Here is a 7509-nt window from a genome sequence, read left to right on the forward strand (position 1 = left end):
TAAATGTGTATTAAAGACCATCTCACCTCAAGGTAAAACATTACATCTAGTACGTTAGGACACAACATTTTTGACCCTCAATTGTGAGCTTGCCTTTAAAACGTGCGTTTTAGCCTTAAGAGAATATTCGAATATTCAAGACAAACAAAGAAAGCGAAACCCAGTACGTTAGGGCACGATTCTTCGAATTCTTTAAATTCCGAACATTGCCTTTATTTTGAAATTTTTTTTAGAGTGAACTGGTAAGAGGATATTCGAATATTCAAGACAAACAAAGAAAGCAAAACCCAGTACGTTAGGGCACGATTCTTCGAATTCTTTAAATACCGAACATTGCTTCATTTAAAAATTTCAAATGAAATGTAATAAATAAATGAAATGTATTTTTATAAAAAAAACTTGATAACATAAGTAATAAAACATGTGGCAATAATATCTCATGAATAATCTAAGATAATAAGGAAATGCAAAAGAACAACTTAGAATACATGCAATAACAACACATCATATACTATAAAAATACCACCATTTATATCCAAGGGTCAATGCATAAGAAACTAATTTTAAAAGAAGTTTCAAATAAACCACCCAAATAAAATATAACAAGTTTTTCTAAAATAAAATAAATAATAGGAAAATTTTTTTGGAAATATAACTACATAAACTATAAGAAAATTTTAAAGGGTAATAAATATAAGAATTTAAAAAAATAAATAGGGGGAAAATAATATATCAAATAGTAATGTACAAATGAATTTTTAAAATAAATATTATAAAGTAAATAATTTGAATGAAAGCTTGAATTGTATCAAAATAAAAAATAAGGAAGAAAAAAATATGTGGCATAAATGAAATTTCAAAAAAAAAAATATGCATAGAAGATTAAAAGTAAATAATATGCAAAGTAATATATACACAGGAACAACTTAATATAAGTAATACATATAGTAGTAATAATAATATATAAAGATATTTCATATAAACAGGTACGCACATAGAAAAAAAATAATCACAAAAGTATGAAATCAAGATAATATGTTGAAACATGATTATTCTAAAAAAACTGAAATTTAATTGAGAGGAAAAAACAAAAATCCAAGGGACAATTTATAAGTAAAATAAATTATTAAAACAAAATTTTGGGCTAAAATTAAATGCGTATAAATGTTCGAGGTCTAGAATTGAAAATGCCCTAAATCTTAAAATACTGCACTAAAAGGGGAGGGCCAAATTGAAATAGCGCGCAGGTTACAGGGATAAATTTAAATAATTTAAGAAACTTAACATGACCCGATTAAAGACTAGCGCAAAGGAGGGGCTTGATTGCGCAAATTACCCATTGAAAGGTACAATGCGCGTGGATCCAGGCCAAAAAGTGCACTAATTCCATTCTCCAATGCTGTTTTGTTTCCTTACCCACTGAAACTTATTTGTTTCCTTTTATTTTAACCTTAAAAAAAACTTTTAGAACACCCAAAAATTTAAAGCAAAAAAAACTTTTAAAACACTCAAAAATTTAAAGCATCACCCTCCTTATTCATTTTTATAAACAGAGTGAAAGCTCTCTACACAAACGCCAAATTCGGTAAGAAAGAAGGCCACTGTTATAGCCGTGGACGAAATCCCCTGCCTGAATCTTCACATTTCGCAGGCATTCGGGTTCTAAATCACTAAGACCCAGGTAAAACCTTCTCTTTAATTCTTGTTTCAAATATATTTGCATAAAACCCAATAAATAAATAAGAAAGAAAAAAAGAAACGTAAATATAAAGCAAAAAAAAATGACCCAAAGAAGAAGTAAAGTAACCTTTAGAACTTTGAGTTTGATTTTTTTATTGATTCCTCTTTTGTGTGTATTCTCTATTTTATCCAAAAAAAAAAATCCCTTTTTACATTGTTTTTGAAGGTTTTTATAACCTTTTTTTTTACTACTGATTTTCGTATTTGTAGGTTCGATTAAGCACGTCTCTGATGTGGGCTAGTAGTGGAGCGTACGGCTCAATGGAGGCGAGCGATGTGCGGGGGAGGTGCGCTGGGCGTGGGCACAAGCAGCAGCTTGCCTGAAGGTTTTCCTTTTGCTGGAAAAAGAAATTAAGTTATTGGGCTAAAAACTTGGGCTAAGGTTTAGTCTATTTTTTGTATTTTGGGCTTAAAACTGGTCTGTTTGGTTTTTTGGTTTGGGGATTGTATTTTGGGTTTTAACAGGTTTTGGGCCGGGCAAAAAATTAGGTCCAACATGTATATATACATAATAATTTAAAATACAAAGATGTATATAAAAATTTTAAAATAAATATTACGTATAATAGTTTAAAAGAAATAACATATGTAAAATATTTAAAATTGATAATAATATAAAATATATGTTGCTCAAAAAAAATAATAATAGTAATAGTAATAGCAATAATAATGTAAATAAATACAAAAAGAAAATATATAATGTGACAAAATCAATATAAAATTAATTAGTTTAATAAGATGATGATAGCAATAGTAATAATATAATAATAAAGTAGAAAATAATAATAATAATAATACGTTAATAAGAATAATAATAGTATATTAATAATAACAATAATAGAAAGTAATGATAAAATAATAAATAATAATAATAATAAAATAAAGAATAGTGCCAACAATAACATAAATAGTAATAGAAAAACAATAATAGAAACAGTAATAATAATAAAAGTAATAGTAATAATAAATGATTAAAATAAAAATGGAACATGCGTGATGAAGAAAAATAAATAAAATATGAAGGTATAAAAATAAGTAAAGAAATAAATAAGCAACGAGAAAAAAATAAGAATAATGACAGATGATGAAATTTTGTACAAAAAAAAAATACATAACAGTAATGTTAAGTATTTTAAAAGTAAAAGAATATAAATAATATTAAACCTAGGTATTTAAAAGGATAATAAACAATAAAAAAATATAAAGAAAATGAACATAAATAATCAAAGTACAGAATTGAAACTTAAATAGAAAAAGGTAAACTGAAATTAAAATGAAATTTAAAATCTTAAATAATAGTAAAATGAGTGATTCAACAGTATATAAATAGGAAAATGAATGAATAATAAAATAAAAAGGAATAATATATAACTAAACATGTAAATAGATAAATTGATAAATAAATGAATTAAAATAAGAGGGCTCAATTATAACTTAAATAAAATTAAGAAGGCAAATTGAAATAAATAAATAAATAATAAAAGGGTTAAAATATAAATAATTAAATAATTAAAATAGCCTTAAGGACTAAAATGGAATGCGCAAGATTATCCCAGGCCTTATAAACACATCGTTCGGCAGGGGGCCAAAATAAAATAAAAATAAAATTACAGGGGCAAAATTAAAAAAGGAAAAAAAAGGAAATGGGACTAAATCGTAACCAGCCATGAAAGCGGAAGGGGCTAGTGTGAAAATATCCCGTTTCAACAAAAACACGCGGATCCTAATTGGAGCGGGTCGGGTCGACTCGTTTTACTCCAAAACGACGTTGTTTTGTGTCAGTAGGCACTAAGCCAAAACGAAGCTGTTTTATACATGCTATAAAAGCCTCAATTTTTTTTTTAAAATTTCATTTCAGCATTCTCCAAAAAAAAATATGAGAGAACTCTCTCATTCCCTCTCCCCCTTTGCGATTTCCGGTCATCGAATTGACCACCGGCCGTCGTGGCTCCGCCGCCGTCGACCACCGTACACGGTGGTCGGAAATAAAAAGGTAAAATTTTTTATTTTTTTATTTTGCTATATTTATATATAAATATACTGTTTTTGAAAGAAAAAAATAGAGAAAATACGTTTGTATGTGTAGTCGAAAATTAAAAATAAAAAGGAAAAAGAAATGAGACCTTAACGTGTTCGAATCTGTTTTTTTTTCTTCAATACTTGCTGTTTTTTTTTGTATTCAAATATATGTTTGAAAATGATGATTTTACATTCACAATTTTCTGATTTTTTTCAAAATCCCCCCATTTTACAACGATTTTTCGAGGCTTTTAATAGCCTAATATTACACTTGGTCTTTGCTATTATTTGCTACTGTTTATGCTGTCATTTGCGTCTGTCTTGCTTTCTTTTTGTTGCGTGTTTGCAGATCTTTGGAGGTGCAGGCGATGGGACGGTGGCGTGCTACAGGCGTGGCTAGTGGAGGGGTACGACGCACATGGGACTAGGGTTTTTTGCTCAGCTAATGGGATGTTTAGGTTGTGGGCTATAGGGTTGGTTTGGGTAGTGAGCTTAGTTGGGTTTAGGTCTATTTAGTTTTTATTTGGGCTGATGTAAGTGGACTGTTAAAAAAATTTTGTTTGTTGGGCCCCGGGTAAATTTGGGCCTCTACAAAACTAAAATCTAAAATTATACAATCTTTTTATTTTTGAAGATGTAAACTAGAACAAAAATGATTTTAGGTTAAAATATATATGTAACTGTATTTTTATTTTAAGAAGTTAATTTTTTTATTTTTTAAATGTCAAAATTCAGTTTCAGTTCTTAAAATTATTAAGGTTATTTTACTAAATTTAAATTTATTATAATATTTTTTTTAAAATTGTATTGCTATTAAATGAGTATTTTTTTATTTTAAACTATCATATCAAAAAAAGGTAATCATATTAATAATTGAACATGAATTTTAATATTTGAAAAGTAAAAAATTAAACTCTTAAAAATAAAAATATAAAAATTAAATTTTAAATTTATGAAAAGTGGTAAATTTTAACCATTTATTTGATCTCAGTCACTAACCTTATTTATTTACTAGATTGGACAATAATATAACAAAATGGCATGTGGATCTGGGCTTGGGTGCCTATAAATTCTTTAGGGGAAAAAGTAGGGCATCAGAGTGTATAGCCGAATATGCAAAAAGGCGAGGGTGAGGGTGGAGTTTGAATCAAACAAGAAAATCATATTCTTACCTTCTTTTCTTCACAAATATCACAATAAAACATGGATGAAACTATCGATGCCCAAAGCTGCCTCTTGTATCGATGATAGAGTTCTATTATTGTGATATTAGTGAGGAACAAAAGGTATTGATATGAGGTCGACGGCCATGACCAGATTCTGTCGGATATACACTCACCGTGTGCTGCGTACTGCTTTATTATCTTTGCCTCTCTCTTTTTTACTGTTGATTTTATTAGTGCTATTTCAATTCCGGGGGGGGGGAGGGCGGATTTGTTACTAAAAGAGAAATTTTGATAGAAAAGAAAGGAAGAAGAAGAAGAAGAAGAAGAGAGAATCGAGAGGAAGGAATAACAGACTGAACAGTTAGTTGGCCCTTCTTACAGCTCAGACTGTGAGTCCCCTTAAAATGCAGTTTCATTAGACCATCCCTATACACACTGTTTTAACTGATCAACACGTGCCGTTTTACAATAATGCTCTAAACTCCTAAACGCATCGTTTACCATTTACTTTATTTCTTTAATTTTAATTTTGTTCATAACAAATACTGTCTCCCAGAAAAGATTATTGTCCTCAAGTAGGGAAAATTTGCACACAGCCCTGCTGCTGTGGCTCCCAATTAGCATTTTCAGGAAACATATTGGCCACTCCCCTAACACTCCGGTGACCCCAAACTTGTCAGAAAAGAAGTCGGAACCGTTAGCAGCCCAGAAGAAAACAACAGTCATGCAAGCAAGGTAGGTATTGAGGACCATGCTAGTGGCAAATATCTTCTTGAGCTTCCATAAGTTAGGCATAAGAGATTCCTCTTTGGAAATGGTCATAATGGTTTCATAGCTCCGTATGGCAATGCTCAAATCCATGAAAGGTAAGAAATCAAATTTCCAAATAAGAGCAAGAAACATAAATCCCAACACAAATTGGATAGTAATGGACTCAGCATATAGTTTTTCATTCTTTGAAAAATGGCTCTGCTTGATAGAACAGCATATAGTTATTTTCGTTCCAATTTCAAGACCCTTGAGGCCTGTCCAGTGTCGAGGAGATTGCACAAGTATATGCCTTCCTTGTTAGCCTTGCAAGTTGAATCAACATCTGTAGATTTGAGCATAACCACTCGCAAGCCACCATCCCTTAAAGGATTTAGGTCAAAAACATCAATTCTGGTACAAGGGCTCCCAGAAGATGCTACAAGTTGCTTGCTTGAATCAGCAGAATTTTTAATTTTTAATTTTTTTAATAAAAAAAACCCATTTTTTAAAATTCCTTTCTTATTTTTAAAATTATTTCCAAAATATTTTATTACGTATTAAATAAAAATAACATCATTTTAGATTCGTTTGTGTAGTTCTTTTAGTCCAATGTATAGAATAATAAATCATAATTTTTCAATTCATAATTGTTTGAAGAAAAGTATAATTGCAATTTTTTTTAATTGCATTGTTGTTAAATGAGTATCTTTTTTATTTTAAAATGTCACAAAAAAAGGTATTGAATATGAATTTTGAAATTTAAAAAATAAGGGACTAAAATCTTGAAAATTAAAGCATAGAGATTAAATTTTAAATTTATAAAGAGGATAAGGATCTATAACAAATTTTAACCATTTATTTAATCTCAGTTATTAAGCTTATTTATTTACTAGATTGGACAGTAACAAAGAATGGCATGTAGATCTGGGCTTGGGTGCCTATAAATTCTTTAGAGGAAAAATTAGGGCATCAGAGGGTATGGCCGAATGTGCAAAAAGGCAAGGGTGATGGTGAGGGTGGAGTTTGAATCAAACAAGATTGAACAAGGAAATCATTTTCTTACCTTCTTTTTTTCACAAATATCACAATAAAACATGGATGAAACTATCGATCGATGATAGAGTTCTATTATTGTGATATTATTGAAGAACAAAAGGTACTGATATGAGGCCGACGGCCATGGCCAGATTCTGACGGAAATACACTCACCGTCTGCTGCGTGCTTCTTTACTATCTTTGCCTCTCTCTTTTTTCTTTTTTTTTTACTGTTGATTTTATTAGTGCTATTTCAATTCTTGGGGGCTGGGGATTTTTATCATTAGTGGCGGAAAATAGTGAGTTGATTCAATGCACTGTATTGACTGAATCTTGTTATCAGTGGAAGATTGATGGTTATGGCGCCAATAGATCTGATGCCATTAACTTCGGATCTATCGGAGATTAGACGGCTTTTTTTATTAACTTCGGATCTATCTGATGCCATTAATCCAATAGTTTATATGAGCAAAACCATGACAGTGTCCCAAAATGAAAAATCCAAGCAGCTACACCACCATATTGAAATCAAAATTGAAAGAAAAGGGAAAGACCTACCTAGCTTACGGGCCCTAAAACCTCCTCCATTTATGTCCATGCATGCAAATGCAATACCCTTTATTTCGATTGATGAAGGCAACCAGCCAATGAGACAGTGGGAGATGCAGCATTCTTTTGAGATGAAGCCACCTCCCATCAGAGCTCATTTCGAAATATTACTACACACAAACACTCACCATCCCTTCTTGTTTGCAACTACAATTCAGTTTTGTTTTCCTGATATGAGAAAAGCTCTCCA

The 7509-nt window shown here is 30.4% G+C and overlaps 1 long non-coding RNA gene across 1 annotated transcript; it reads left to right on the forward strand.

Moving 5' to 3' along the window:
• Positions 1–1431: 1431 nt before the first annotated feature.
• On the forward strand, positions 1432–2294 carry LOC107893034 (uncharacterized). The gene is made up of 2 exons (XR_001682711.2): positions 1432–1681; positions 1951–2294. It is a non-coding gene; the product is annotated as an uncharacterized lncRNA (long non-coding RNA).
• The last annotated feature ends 5215 nt before the right edge of the window (positions 2295–7509 follow it).

Source organism: Gossypium hirsutum, chromosome A09 (assembly GCF_007990345.1).
Source record: "Gossypium hirsutum isolate 1008001.06 chromosome A09, Gossypium_hirsutum_v2.1, whole genome shotgun sequence".
Classification (NCBI taxonomy): Eukaryota; Viridiplantae; Streptophyta; class Magnoliopsida; order Malvales; family Malvaceae; genus Gossypium; species Gossypium hirsutum.